The sequence below is a fragment of the Calonectris borealis genome, chromosome Z (assembly GCF_964195595.1).
Source record: "Calonectris borealis chromosome Z, bCalBor7.hap1.2, whole genome shotgun sequence".
In the NCBI taxonomy this organism is placed as follows: domain Eukaryota; kingdom Metazoa; phylum Chordata; class Aves; order Procellariiformes; family Procellariidae; genus Calonectris; species Calonectris borealis.
In genome coordinates this window covers 76,204,290-76,219,348 of record NC_134352.1, presented here as the reverse complement: position 1 = coordinate 76,219,348, position 15,059 = coordinate 76,204,290, and the positions used below count along the sequence as shown (strand labels likewise).

General features: G+C 57.2%; 1 protein-coding gene across 18 annotated transcripts in view; it reads right to left on the bottom strand.

Annotated features, from left to right (window-relative positions):
* LOC142075907 (atos homolog protein B-like) overlaps window positions 1–15,059 on the bottom strand; it is a 38,427-nt gene that overhangs the window by 10,726 nt on the left and 12,642 nt on the right. For 6 of the 18 annotated variants that reach the window (XM_075138005.1, XM_075138011.1, XM_075138012.1 and 3 more), the window contains exon 3: window positions 4,744–4,950. The exons of 5 other annotated variants lie outside the window; for them this stretch is intronic. The gene's annotated coding sequence lies outside the window, so the exon portion shown is untranslated. Of the gene's footprint in view, window positions 1–3,618; window positions 3,873–4,311; window positions 4,544–4,743; window positions 4,951–5,336; window positions 5,612–8,658; window positions 8,978–11,120; window positions 11,285–15,059 lie in introns of those variants that run through there. 7 more of the 18 variants (XM_075138003.1, XM_075138009.1, XM_075138010.1 and 4 more) reach the window with 5 other exon arrangements.

The window sequence follows — 15,059 nt, the reverse complement described above, 5'->3', positions numbered from 1 at the left end:
GGGGCCACGCTCACCCATGTGGCTTCCCAGAAAAGCACTGTCAGCCAGTCAAGGGGACAGATGGCCAGTGGACAAGAGGCTTTGGTCTGGGCATTGCAGAGCACCATGCCTGGGGGCTGGCAGGGGCAAGAGGTGTCCTTGCACCATTTAGACCAGAAACAAGCCCAAACCAACCCCAAACTGGCTTTTGCTGCCTTCTTCCCACTGCTCTCTCTCCTGGGAAGTGCTAAGGAGACCTTTACAGCCTTACTGGGGGTGAAGCAGGAACCATGCAGACAGAAAAGAGAGGGGCTGTCATTACAAGAGGGCAAATAATCATCCTCAGTACAAGCAGAGCACAAGGTAAGAGAAGAGGCAACAGAAACTGCTGGAAACAGATGGCCTAAAGGATAAGTTGCAGCTCCATCAGCCCTATTTGAACCCAAGGAGAAGGAAGGAAATCTAACCAGTGGAAGTACAAACCCAGAAGCTCCCTGGCACAGGCTAAGAGCAGAGCTTGAGAAGCGCCAGCAGGCAGAAAGTTTCCGTCACAACCCTGAAGGACAGCAGCATCAGCAGTAATGCTGCCACCAGAGGAGGGTTTCTCCACAGCCTGACAGATCAGGCATACCACCGTCAGGAGAGAGACGGACAGACTCGTGAGGCTGGGGACCACCTCCAGCACCATCTGTAGGAGAGGTGGCAATCCTGGAGAGAAGATGGTTGGAGAGATGCTAGAGAAGCAAACTGTGTCTGAGAGAAAGATGACCAGTGTGGACATGGCTCTGGCACTCCCCTGGGATTCAGGCTGGGGAGGAAGGAGCTCACGCTTGGAGGAAACAAGAGAGAGGGAGGGAGGATGGAGAGGGAGGGAGCATCCCTACCCCTCCACAAGGGCAAGCGCTGCTCTCAGGGGCCCTCAGGAGGCCTCCTTCTGTGCCAGATTTATGCAGCTGCAGAGCCTCGCTCAGTGCAGATAACAGGGAGGAAGCCCAAGCCCAGAGGGGAAGGATGGGGCAAGAGGCAGTGCCCATGTCAGGAGCACAAGCTCCTAGAAACCACCAGAGGCAGCTTCTACAGAGACAGACCTGACATCTCCCTCTGCCCCGCAGCACCCGTGTTCGTGAGGTGCTGCTGCTGCCCTTCCTCCCATCCCACGGGAGGGGACACTGACGGGGTGCAGAAGCCCCTGGGGACAGAGCAGCCCTCTCCGCAGGGTGTCTTGCCGGGGCTCCAGGCTGCGTCAGGCTCCTGAGGGGCTGAGGTCTGCCCAGCGGCGTGCGGTGCCTCCCCAGCCCCAGCCCCACGCACAGGTGCCACAGGGACTGAGCCCTTCCGCTCGGCCGAGCCAGGATAACACAATGAAACCTCTCCTGGGAGCTCAGGGAGCCGGAGCAGAGCTCCCGGCCCGGGAGCCTACCCCTGCTCCCTCTGATGCTCCACGTCTTGGCATGGATCGCCTCCGCACACCTTGCCCGGTGCCTCGCGTGCAGGCAGCGACGCTGACAATAGCCTGCAGCCGGGAAGCGGGGCTCGCAGGGTCTGCGGTCCTACTACGCAATGGCCACCTGTGTACGGCTTTCCCCCACGTCCAACGCCCCCCCCCGCCAGCCTCCCCCACATGCACGGCTGCCCCTCTCCCCAGGAAAGCACAGTCAAAGAATGAAAAGCAGCTTAAAATCCGGCAGGACAATCAGGCAGCTCTCCAAAGCCGGCAGCACCCCCTGCCCACCCAGCACCAGCAGGCTCAAACCTCAGCGATACAGCCCACGGCCGCCCAGCTCCAGCGTTCGACTGGGAGCCCTGGAAACCTGCAGCAGGCAGGGCAGGGAAATCCCATGCAGCAGCCGCTCACGGGAAGGACAGCCCAGGTTGAGGACAGACCTTTGTCTCTGCCTGCCTGTCTCGATCGCTCGCTGCCGGAGGAGGAAGAGGGGGGCGGTGGGGGACAGCGAGCAAAGATAACACCCCTAGGAGGGATGTCACAGCCACGTTAATCATTTGGAATTCCAGCCAGCGCAGACCCGGGCGCCGCAAATATGGGCAGCAAATGGAGATGCTCAAAGCTCTGAAATAATTGGATCCTTTCACAAGAGCCAAGCCCAGAATCCAGCACAGGAATTCAGTCCCCGCTGGAAGTCGAGAGATCAAATACACGGAGAGGCAGGCGCAGCACAAGCAATCCTCAGCCACCGCCGTATCTGGCTCCGCAGCCCCTGGCACTGCTCTAATCTCAGGTGCCTTCTCAGCGGGAGCGAGGGAGGACCGCAGCGGGGGGCCCGAGCCCCCAGCGGAGCCGAGCTGAGGACCGGCCCCTTCCCATCCAACTTACTCCACTTGTGGCAAGGTGCAGAAACGCTGCCAATGCGAAAGAGGGTTTCGCGGAGGAAACCAGCGGCCTCGAAGCCCTGCTCGACCGAAGGAAGAGCCCGCGGAAAGGAGACCACCGAAGCTGCCAGCTGGCCTCCACAGCCCCGCGAGGGAGATGCCCGGCCCGGCAGGCTTGCCAGCCCGCATCACGTTCCCGGCGAGACGCACACACGGCACATGTAGGCTCCTGCTCGGCGCCTCAACGGCAATGAAAAGGCACAGAGGCTTCTGCCAGAAAACAAAGAGGCAGCGGCAGAGCTGGGGGTGGGGAAAACTCTCCGCTGCCCAAGAGGATCCCTGCAGAGGCAGCAGGATGCTGCTGGGCTCCACCGCGGCTACTCACCCCCACGAGCCCGAGGTGGCACGCACTCGCCCGACGCAGGGAGTCCGGAGGGTGGGCCAGCCCCTGCTCCCCTCCCCAAGGCAGCGCCGGGTGGGAAGTGCTGGAGGACGCAAGCCAGGCCCAGGACAACAGCTGGCCACAAGGGGAAAATTCCTCCGGGCTGGCTCCGCTTCATAAAAAGCTGCGTCTTTTCACCTCGGGGTAGCTGCCGCGCGCCACCGCTCCCAGGGGAAAGGTGCAGCCGGCACCGCGCCTGCAAGCTTTGCCACCAGGGCAATCTGTCGAGCCCAACGGCGTTGACCTTGCAGCGGCACAGCGGCCTCGGCAGTCATCCCACGGCAACAAAGAAAAAGCCCGCAGCAAAAGCAAGCCCCTGGCCACCCAGGCAGAGGGACATGTCAGTCAGCTCTCTTCCAGTCCTCCTGTCCCTCTCCGGGGGCGGTGGCCTGAGGGACGGGGACCTCGGCCACTGGATCACCACTCAGACCGGCTGCTCCACTCCAGACCTTGGTGCCAACTGCAACCGACGGAAAATTTTCCACCGTTGGTGATTACAAAGTCACGTGCCTGTGCAGCCGGTCACAGGATGGCCGCGAGAAGGCAAATGGGTCCTGGCAGAGGGGCAGGGACCACTTCTGGTCTGAGCTTGTACGATGCCTGGGGTCTCCGGCCGTGACCAGGGCACAGACGCGCTGCCATGTTTCAAGTTCAATAAGGACATTTGTCCAAGGGAGGCATCCCCCAGGTCCAAGCAGGACTAGACCCTCACCATACTAAGTGATGCACAAATGTTAGCTTTAACAATCCTGTTCATCTGATGTCCCAAGAGGAAGAATGATGCCCTGGGGTTGGTGTCTGCATCAGAAGCCCTGCAAACCCTATCTCGACCCATTTAACTCAATCCCAATGGAAAGGCAATTGCTTACTGGTAACTCCCATCCCATCAGCTCCCTGGCCCGGGCCATGCGCCGTGAGAGGCGTGATCTAACCACGTGGCGTGAACAGCCCAGCTCGCTCTCCATCACTATGAGCAGGGTACAGAAACATGAGCCCCTGGCAGGGAGCCCTGGGCTGATGCTCTGTAAGCTGCGAGAAGACAGCACAGCAATCAGTGGGTGACGGGACCCCTTTTGCTCCCACCTCTGCTGTCTCCTTTCTACCTCCAGGCACCCCCACATACAGCCACAGCCATCCAAAGCCCCATCTTCCCTCCCTACCGAGCCAGCTCCCTCTGTACCCTGATGCCCTGTAGCCATCCACACCGCCTGATCCCGGATGCGCAATCCTTCACCTTCCCCACATCCTTCACCTGGCAGCCGGGCTCTGCCTCCCCATAAGCGTGTTCCTCTTCATTCCCACCCCAACCCTGTCCTCCCCCACCATCAGATGCTGCCCTGTTTACACGCACCCCCATGCATACCCCCAACATCCCCAGCCCTTTACTCATGCTCTGTTGCCTCCTGATCGCTGCAGCTCGCACCATAACTTACACCAGTCTCCCCCCATCCCCAGCTGCCACACGCCTACAGCCCTGCCAGCCTGAGCCTCCTGGCACACACCCCACTGACGAGTCCCCAACACCCATCTGGGAGAGAAGCAGCAACATCACCTTTCCCTACCTCCCGGAACGGTCAGCAGGGCACTGCAGAGCAGCGGAGAGGGTCCCGGGGATGCTGCATTACCCCGAGCAGCTCACGACACAGGCATCAAAGCTATGCATGGGAAGAGAGAGCAGGCGAAGTGCCTGCGGTGGGGAGGGCAGCAAGGATTGTGCACGCAGCATTTACCCCGTGGGAACTGCCCGTCCCCACCGCAACCCCTCTTGCGATATACTTCCTTTTACCGTAAGAGCCCTCCAAGGGAGGTGCTTGGGCACAGGCACTCAGGCCTCCAGCTCGGTGTTACCAAGCTGCAGCCTGCAGATAAGGCTGCAGCAGCTGTGGGGACATTCAGCGTCTTTTCCACTCCCTGTGCTAGACATCTACGTGGTACAGGGGGAGGAGATACCACACACACACACACATATGGCCGTGCACACCCACCCAACTCACCCCTTTCCAGCAGCAATTTAGAAAGTCTCGAGTCTAATGCAGGCCAGAGTGGTGACACAGGCTGGGCAGGGATTCTGGCCATAAGGGTGAGGCTTTGTCCATCTTTGATTGTAAAGAGCTGGACACATCCAGGGCTACTGCAGGGAAGGATGAATTCAATGTCCTGTGCCTTGTCAGGGAAAAGGGAAGTCTCTCCTTCCTGTGGGACTGAAGGTGAACAAGAAACACCCTGCTGACATTAGGAAAAGGGTGTCACAGCTGTCACCTAAACACTCACACTGTTGCCCGTAATGGAGGCAAACACAGGAGTGCACAAGCCCCTTTGAAGGGAAACAAGGGGGTAGGAGGGACTGGCATGTCCGACTGCAGGCACACCCATACGCAGGGCAGCAGGAGGCACAGCCCAGTTCCTATTTCATCCCGTGAAACTGGCAAACGTCCCGGTCCACGCACCCCAAACCACACGCCGGGTCCCACCAACAGCAGAGCCCTCTGCCCGGTGCATCCACAGGGGCTGGGCTCCTGCAGGGCTGCCAGGGCTCCGAGCAATGCACATGGCTGGGGATGCCCTCGGGATGGAAGAGAGAGCCCACCTGGCACCTGGATGTTGCATGGAGGTTGAGGAAGCCAAGGCTCAACTAGTGCTTCCCTAGGAGGAGGCCGGAGAGGACCTGCCCTTGGGGCTATCTGGCAGGTGCAGCCTGCGAGGACTACATGGTGCTGGGGCACCGGCATATCAGTATCCTCCGTTTTCACAGAAGCGATAGTGAACAGGGACGGGCTGAAGATGCAGCTGCGTCCCCAGACAACCCTCCTGCGCAGGACGTGAGCCCCACATCAGTCACTGCAAGATGCAAAGGCCCCCCTGCAAACTCTGCTTGCTGACACTGTTGCAGCCTGTGTTTTGCTGTGCTGCTTCTGTGGGAACACACAAAGCTCAGAGACCTCAAAAACCAGCTTAACTACGGCAACTGGGTCCAAAACACCTTCAACCCTGGGGGCAGCCGTGCTGTTGGGGCCACAGATGTCCCCTGAGACCTGACCCTCCTAGGGAGACGGAGCCCACGAGAGACTCGAGAGCTCTCCAGGGACTAGCAGGAACCAGCCCATTCCCGGTGATTTGCCCGTGCAGCTGGGAATGGATCCCAGGGGACTCTTGGCTCAGATCACCGGACCCTGCTGCTCTTGAAGCGCGCTGGTGTTGTAACAGGGATACCCAAGTAACGCAAGAGTGCCCAGCACCGTATGGAGTAACGAGCGGAGGAAGGGAGAGCGCACAGGGCTGTGAGCAAGATGGCAGCCAAGCATCAACCAGCCCAAGGGAAAGGCTGAGAGGAGCAACTTGAGAAGGGATCTGGGGACTAATGCAGGCTCATGGGAATGTCCTAGACCTTGAAAACCCACGTAAAAGCATCTGGGGAGCCTGGACATCCTCCCTGCCTCTGCCAGGTGGGGAGGCAGACGTAGCTACCGCTGCAGTCAGCTCTGACCAGTCAGTTCTGACCAGCCCCCTTTGCTCTGGTTCATTACTCTTGCAGATGGGATGGGGCAAACGCTAAACACCCTTTGAGCACTTACACACCGGACACGAGCTTCTGCAGCATCAGGCATCAGGGTCAAAGCTCGGAGACACAATAAATCGCAGAGCGAAGCTGTTTCTGAAGACAAGGCTGATACAGCTGCCAGCAGCCAGCCTTGCAGAAGGACAGGATCAGGAAAAGAGCAGCCATGAGAATAAAAGGCTGGCAAAGAAACAGAAAATACTGGGAGCAAGTAATTCTTTCCAGACAGTCCTTTGGGCTCATCTCAGCCTCCATCTGCTCCCTATCTGCTCGGGATGGTCAGGCAGCTGGAGCCTTTAAAAAGGCTGCTGGTGACTTCCCCCCCAGTCGCCACTGTCTCTGGGACAGGCACCACGGGGAAGATAAATTGGAGCTCTTCCAGCCTGAGGGCTGGGGGCCGGTGTCCTCCCCAGCCTTCCGACAACACCAGCACCGCCATACAGATCACAGCTCTGCACTGCCAGCAGAGCAGGCCGGATGGTTTATCGTCCTGTGGTTATTGCCGACCAGCTTTTTGTGCTCGTGGAGGGAGGGAATAACGTGGACCTCTGGAGAGATGGCTAAGATAGGTGGGGGCAATGCTGCTAAGGCAGAGCCTCCATCCCCTGGCACTGCTAATACCATACGGTTGGGACAAACAAGCCAGGAGAAAGGGATGGACAGAACAACTCCCTGATACCTCCATGTGCCTACAAACCGGTCAGTCCAAAGGGCCATGAGCTGCTGCATTGTCAAGCGCGCTGAGAACTGCAGAACTGGGGATAAACGACGGTGGGAAGGGACCTCGGGGGGTTTTGGTCAATCCTGCTCACAGCAGGGCCAATATCAAACAGGTTGCTCAGGGCTTGCCCCTGCCAAGGGCTGAAGGTCTCCAAATGTGGAGACTGCCCCCCCTTCTCTGGGCCCTGCTCCAGAGTCTAACCGCCCTTGTGGGGAAATATTTTTCCTAATATCTAGTTAGAATTTCCCTTGTGTGCTATTGCTTCTCATCCTGTCTCTGGGCACTTCCCAGGAGAGCCCGGCTTCAGCTTCTCTCCAAACCCGCAGCTGCCGGCAGCAGTGAGAGCCCCTTTTGCTGCCTTCCCTTTCCCAGGCTGCACAAACCCACCGCTCTCAGCCTCTGCCCCCGAGGTGCTGCAGCAGCCCAGCAGCCCCACGGCAGGGGCAGAGCTCCAGGGCATCTCCGGAAAGAGCTGGAGCCTGTCAGTCTCCACCCTGTCCAGCCACGGTGCCACCAGGGAGGACAAGAGGTACCTGTGGCCAGCCCCAAGCAGCAGACACCTGCGCACCTTGGCGGTGTTGAAAAAAAGAGACTCACCTCAACACTGAGACCAGTGGGGATTGTTTTCGTTCAAGTATTTGATCCTTGCTCTGCTTGGAAGCGATACCAAGGATCTATGTCAGTGCGGCAACACACCTAGGCTATCCCAAGTCTTGAGTCCCAAGTACCTGCTCCAAGAAGTTTGGCCCTAAATACAGAGACCTTTGGCTTCACCACTGTGGCACTGATAGCAGGCCTACCTCCATCACGCCCACAGGGGACCTGGCCTCACGAGTGATGAGCAGGACCTCCAGGAGTCAAACTCAGCAGAGACCAGCTGGGCTAGATGGAGACTCAACAGCCCAGAGCAGGTCCCCGGATGAGAGAAGCAGCCATCCACAACCCCCGCAGCAGAGCCTGCAGCAGAGTCCAGGTCACATAAAGGATTTCAGAGTCAGCAGCCAACCATGCCCCCAGATCTGCAGCGCATCGTCCCCATCCCAGCTCTCCCCCAACACTGCATGCACTCAACCAGAGCTATCTGTTTATCCATCTCTGCTCCAGCAGGGATCATTCATTTTTCCATCCTCTCCCCACTGTCTCAGAGCGGATGGGAAGGTTACTGGGCAGGATCTGACCGGGACAGAGACCTGCTCAGCTTGCCCCAGGGTGCCTGAACAGGGACAGGGGTCCACCCCATGCACCGGAGGCTGGGATACCTGGTGACTGCACTGCTCCCTTGCGATGCTCATCTTCGGTCCCTCCTGGGAAACCCTCAGCACCGAGGATGCCCCAGGCCCCTCTGGGACAGCAACGTACACACGGCTGGAGGAGACACGGGCAGAGTACAGGTTTGGCACGTGGCCGAGCGGATCCCAGCCCATTCCCAAGCCACAGGCACTGCCTCCACTTGCTAAGCCCTGTGGCTTTCCCAGCTCTCCTCCGGCACCTTCACCCCATCACCCTGGGGACCCGGCATGGGCTACCAGGCCCTTGGGCTCCCTTAAAGCCCAGCCCTGGGAGAGCACCTGCCCTCTTGCTTCCCACTGACTCATTCCCCTGTGATTCACCCCCTCCTTCTGCCTGACTCACCCATTTCTGCCACAGCCCTGCGCACGCACGCGCATGTGCAACCCAGCCGCAGTTGTCGGGGCAATGGCACACACTCTGCACGGCAGCAAACCGGGCAGGGAGCCTGGCCGGGCTGTGCCAGAGCCCTCGCCTCCCGCAGCACCCAGCGGCAGGAGGAGCAGAGATGACGCCGCTGGCTCAAGTCCACGGCGGGGAGACGGGGCAGAGGGAGGCAGGCCGGGAGCGCTGCCATGTGCCAGCGCTGCCGAGATAAGGAGCGATGCTGGGGGAGGGCTTCCTCCGGGCTCCGAGGCTGCCTTCCAGGCAAACCCGTTCGCTTTATCAGGCCTCCGGCAGCTTGACCCCCACCGCTGGCTCTGGGAGGGTTACCCGGTGCTGCCGCAGCTCAGATCCACAGGCGAGCGGTCTGCCAACTAACCTGCCTTTGGGTACAGCCAAACATGTCCCCCCAGGCTGTGCCTCTTACCAGTTTGACTCTCCAGGGTGGAGAGCTTCCTGGGAGCCGGAAAGGGATTTTTTCTAAGCATGGCTACGGTCGCTCGGCATCAGCTAGTGCCACTGCCCAAGCAGGGCCCACAGGCTTGGCCAGTTCCTGAATCTGGACAGTACAAGCCACACACATGGTGCTACGTATACGTGTCCTCTGCAGGCTGCTTCTCCAACTGGCAGTTCCCCTAATGCTAAGGGCTGAAGCTCAGACAGGCTTTGCCCCACACCTTTCCCTTCACCTTTCCCCCAGCATCATCCCTGCCGAGGGCTCTCCAACTAACCTCAGCCTCCTTCTCGGAGGGGACCAGAGCAGACAGAGGTGACAAGAAGAAGACCGCACACGGCAGCTGTGCCGGAGCCCAGCGAGAGCTGCGGCACGCACCTCCCAGCCGGCGAGCCGCCCTGCGTACCAGAGCACATCCATCTGCATCAGGGAGCACACGAGAGCGCTGGAAGACACCGGTCTGTGCAGCACACCCGGTCGCGGACCTGCGCCTCTGCCTGTCGTAGCTGGAGGATCCATTTCCCATTGACTACAGGATCAGACACGGGCTCTTCTCTCACCCTCTCCACTCCACATCCCACAGGTCAGAGTCATGCTGACGAGGGGCTCTGGTCCCTTCCACCTGGGAGCGTTTGGCCAGCTGCAGCGTTTTGCCTACAGCCACAGGCAGGTTACTCAGGACAAGCCTTGCTGGTGCTGCAATAGGACAAGTCGGTCGAGCATCACGTCTCCAGCAGGGTCACACAGTCCAGCCAGGTCAGGAGGCCCTGCTGCCCAGGAATTAAGGCCAGACTAAACTATCCCGTGGCCAGGGAGGGAGAGGCAGTATTCTGGATTGGGATGTCACCTATTTAACAGGGACAAAGAACAATTTTCTGCCAAAGCTCAGGACTATATGTCAGACCTGCTGGTTCTCCCTGGATTTTTATACTCCTGATCCTCATCATGTACACACAGAACCTTTCTCCCTTCTCAGGGCAAAGAAAACCAAGTTTTCTTTCTCATACAGGGTTCCATGGGTGCCAGCAGCTTGCCCTGCATGCCACCCCTCCTCTCATCAGGATGCTCCAGTCCCTGGGGTCCATTCCAGGGAGGCAGGGGGGAGATCCATAGTGCCGAATGCCTCTCATCAGAGAGGCCAAAGGCAGAGCCAACACCATGGCCACGGTGTCACTGAGGTCACAGCACTGGGCAAGCACCTGAACAAAACTCAGCAGCCACCAGCAGAACAGGCCCAGAAATTTAAATGCACATGCTTAAATCAGCCTGTCACCACTGAAAAGATGGGCTTTCCTACAAGCTCTGGGAGCCCCCGAGAGAGCAGCAATAACTTACATGAGCTCTTAGACAAGAACAGCTCCCTGCCGTAGCCCCCAGGCAAAGGGGAAGCCAAGGGATGTGCCCTACCAGTTAGAGCAACCAGGGACTGCTCCGATTTGAGCCAAGCCTGGCAGCCCCCCATTTGTGACTAACAGAGGGCTAACACCGCATCTGCAAGAACGTCTCCAGCCAGGCTGGGGGGGAAAAGAGAGAGGAGACAGCCAGGCTGCTCTTGCTTGTGATATCTCTCCCACACCAAGGGGACCCCTTGCAACTGCCTTGTGTTCCCCTTCTGCAGCCCAGGTGGCTAAGAGGAGTGGCAGAGCGTCCCTCCAAAGTACAGTGACAAGGCCTTGCTGCCTTCAAATAGCATGTTCCAGGTCAGCAAGCTGGGAGCTGTCAGCAGAGGGGTGCCGGTTTATTCACCCACCTTTATGTCAATGGCATGCTCCTGCAGCACAGGAGATGCCAGCAGGCAGGACAAGAAGAGAGGATTTTGGGCAAAAACAGGTGGAGAAGTTCAGTGTGGATACTAAGTAGCAAGAAGTACATGAAGTTGATGCTTCTGCTGAAACGGTTTCTTGTTGCAAGGACAGACACACAGAGCAGGACTCTGAGAACAGGCCATCTACCAGGGTGAACAAGTTACCATTTCCAGGAGCCCCGAATCAAGCCTTTCATTTCTGGTTCTTCTCACAGCAGCTCTGTGCTCCCTTCATGGTGCTTGAAAAAGTAGAGCAGCCTCCAGGCTGCCAGCTGAGGTGGTGGCTGCAGTGACCTTCATGAGTATTCCCTGGGACCAGCTTTCATCTCCTAGACAGAGCCCAAAGAGAAGCATCAACCCTTTGTTCCAAAAATCACATCCAAGGTCATGTGATCCAACATAAAGACCAGATGTGGAACTTCTTTAAATGAAAGCTTAGATGGGGGAACACGCCTGTGCCAGGGGATGGAGCTGAATGGCCAAGTGCCTGCTAACCCAGCCTGAAAGTTTTAAGGACTAAACCGCCTTTTCTGGTTGGTAACATAAATCCAAGTTTCCTAAAATTGGAAAGCCCACCGTGTGGTTCGCAGCTGGTGCTCACCCTTCCTCCAAGCTGGAAACCCCTATTGTCTCGGCAGCCCTGATCAGCCCCCCGCCCTTGGCAAGGGGATGCTCTTGTGGACTCAGCACATCCTGCAGCCCTCCATACACGTCCTGGGTGGGCTGGCCGGCTGGCTCACTCCATCTGAATCTCAGAGGGAAACTAGCTCTGTCCTTTTTCCACCTTGCTGTGGAAAGGGCAACAGAGGTTTCTGCCATCCATCCCTTCCCATGCTTCTTTTGCTGGCCCCTCGGGCGCTCTGCCCTATGAGGCACCCTGAGAAGACAACATTAAGCAGAGGCATTAGGAAAGCAGCTAGGCTTGGGCTTTCCTGCTCAACTAGACATGAAAAATCCAGTTTTAGCCTGGGCAGGCATTTAAAAGCCAACTTCCCTCTTCTGTCAAGGCAAGATGTGCCTGCAGGCACCCGGGACTGTTTCCTCTTCTGCATTTTGGAGAGATCCTCCCTTGCAGGCATTGCCTTTTACCCTCTGCAGCCTTCACCAGCTCAGAGCAAGTTGGAGAGGCTCAGGTGCTGGGTACACCAGTGATGCTGCAAATTCAGGTGCCACGTGTGGGGGCAGCTGCAAATGCAATATGGGGGTGGGAGGAACAAAACAAAACCACCCAAAAATCCCAGGGCAGAAGGCCTGCACAGAGCCTATAGTTCTGGCCTCCTGGCTCCCAGCCTTCTGTTCAACAGTCATTCACCTCAGAATACAGCTCCAGTTTTCAGTCTGGTCTTAAAGCTCCCCATGAAGTTGCTCTCACTGACCTTCACAACTTCTTTTCTCTCTCCCCCTTTTCCAGCAGGGATCTCAACTGCTGCTGCCTCCCTGAAAAAGGGTCTCCATGACCTTTGTCATTCAACACACTGGAAAAGGCTCAATCCATCCCCTCTATTCCTAGCCCAACACAGACCTTAAAAGCCCTCTTTGTTCCTGCTACAAACCCTACTCCACAACAGTGGCTTAACCCTTAGGGCACTGCCTTAAATAAAGAGTGCTTCACAGAAGCAAGGCAGGTTGCAGCATCTATGGGAAGCTGGATCTACCCTCCACCTATGGAAGAGCTGTGCTGCCAATCTGCTTGCAGGACACATCGGGTACACACAGCGGGGCGGGGGGCGGAGATGTCTCTGACCATCCTCATCCTCAGTACAAACTACTACCAAGATGTACATGTGGGGACCCTGTGCCCCACGCTGCTGCAGCGACATGGGCAGGGGTTTGACTGGCAACTCTTTTATAGTCTCCTGGTTTTGCTCTGCCTGCCCTCAGTTCAGCAGGTTTATTACAAAACACGCTCCGTGCAGGCAGATTTGGGGCCGCAAAAAAGGAACAGGGTGAGGAAGCAGGTGGGACCGAGCACTCCCCTTGTCACTCCTGCAAGGACCCCTCTGCTCCTGACCCCAGGTACAGCCATTGCTCCACGCTCAAGTGCGAAGCAGAGACAGTGAGGGATGCCGTGCCGTTACCTCCGCACCTTGCACGTAGGCGAGAGCGCAGTGATAGCACTCCTGATTCTGGCCTTGTCTGAGGTAAGCTCAGACCCACATCCCAAGCAGCAGCCCATAAATCACAAGTCGGAGGAAGCAGTGCCACGGGACTGCCTGTAATCATAGGCCCTGCACATGGGAATGCAGAGGGGATGGAAGGTGCAGCCAGCCCTCCCTGCCCTAGCATGATCCCTGGCACAGGAGAAGGCAGTATGGAGCAAGGGCTGCTCTGCAGCACTCAAAAATGCCGGCCCTGCAGCAAAACTGCCCTGCAGCACACCTTCAGGGTAGACAGAGCAGGCTTGCACCGCTGCACCCCAAAACACCACCTCTGCAGACAGGATGGGGTAGGGCCACCATGCGGCACCCCAAAATGCCATTTCCTACCAGCTGCTGTAACTTCCCCTCTGCCACTTTCCGGTCCCGCTCTGCCCCTCCCCGCTCCTAAGGCCACAGGGAAACTGAGTCACGGCGTGCTGTCCCTGCCCGAGGAAGGAGGGTGGGTGGGCAGCACCCAGCACCGGGTACAGCGTGGGGAGCAGGGCAAGGGTGGTACTGACACCTCTGAAAACCCCAGCGACGGGCAGAGACAAAGATACCCACATGTCCTGCACTAAGCAGCTATCCAAAATACAAGCCTCCTCTGTTCCCATCTCTCTTGAAGCAGAAGTTGGCCCTACTCTGCTGGTGGCTATATGGCCTGCACCCAGCTCTGCTGGGCTACATCTGGCCCCGCAGACTGACCCACACGCTCTCTGGCACCAGAGGGGTCGGGGACGTGCAGGGCTCTGCACCAGATGCACATAACGTGGCCCAGAAAAGAACGGTAATGCCACATAGGAACAAAATTCAAGACCCAGATATAGCATTATAAACCAGAAGAGTTTATAATGCTCCCAAAAAGCTGGTAGTGGACTGGACGTTTCCTTGAGAGCAGATCATTGCATTCTTTACTTTGAAAGATTCATGCATTTGAGTAAAGACTTGGATTCTCCAGTCCAGCTCCAGGAGCTGATAGGTTTCCAGGTACCGCCCTCAGCCTCTGTTTTCACCACACCCCTCCAAAAATCCTTTGGGGCCCTGCTCGCCAGTTAAGCCTTCCCAGGACCAGGCCCTATCTGCAGCCCTTGCTCTAGCTAAGCACAGCAGTGCTCACCCACACCAGCATCCTTTAAAATCCCTGCGCCTGGTGCAGTAGCAAATCACCACCCATCTATCTTGCAGACGGAGAAGCTAAAGATAAAGACTTGTTCATTCAGGCTCCAGGTCAAATATCTCACTAATGTTATTCAAGTCACAGTTTCTTTACTGCATTTCTCAAGATCTCAATGAGGTTAAGAGCCCAGTGTTGTCCAGTTCAACTGGGCCACTGAACGGGAAAGCAGAGCTCAAGCTGCAGAAAATGCAGTTATTATGCACTGCCCATCTGCAAATCTCCTGGCAACTTTCCCCAGCTCTTGGTTGCCCCACTCCACCCTCCTGGGGACTCTCTGAAAACAGACCCTTTCACCCCTCCCAGGGAAAGTGTGTTCAGGTGGTATTTGCTGCTGTTGTCATGCAAAGCATAATGTTATTGCCAATATGTTTGCCCTAGCTGTGTCTCCCAGGACAACATAACAGTGGATTAAACTCATTATCCCCTATCACTTTATGGCACAATCTTTTCATTTCTCTGTTAACACACATCTGAGACATATCGAGTTGCAGGCAGGCTCACTCCAAAGGAAATGCCCTGCTCTTTCCTCACAAGGATTTGCACAAGCAACACCTTTTCTTTTTGGTAGCAAAAAAACCCCAAACCAATGCCACCAACAAAAAAAAAGCCCAAGCCAAAAAGCACTCCAAAAAAACCACTTGGAGGTTCACTTAAGGACAGAATTTGACTTTTCCTTCCAGACCACCACTTTGGTCAGACCTTTCCCAGGCTCTGGACAGCAACATTCTCACTACTGCTCACACTGGTGCAGCTCCATCAACAACATTTGGAGTGCTGCAGTCAGAAAGC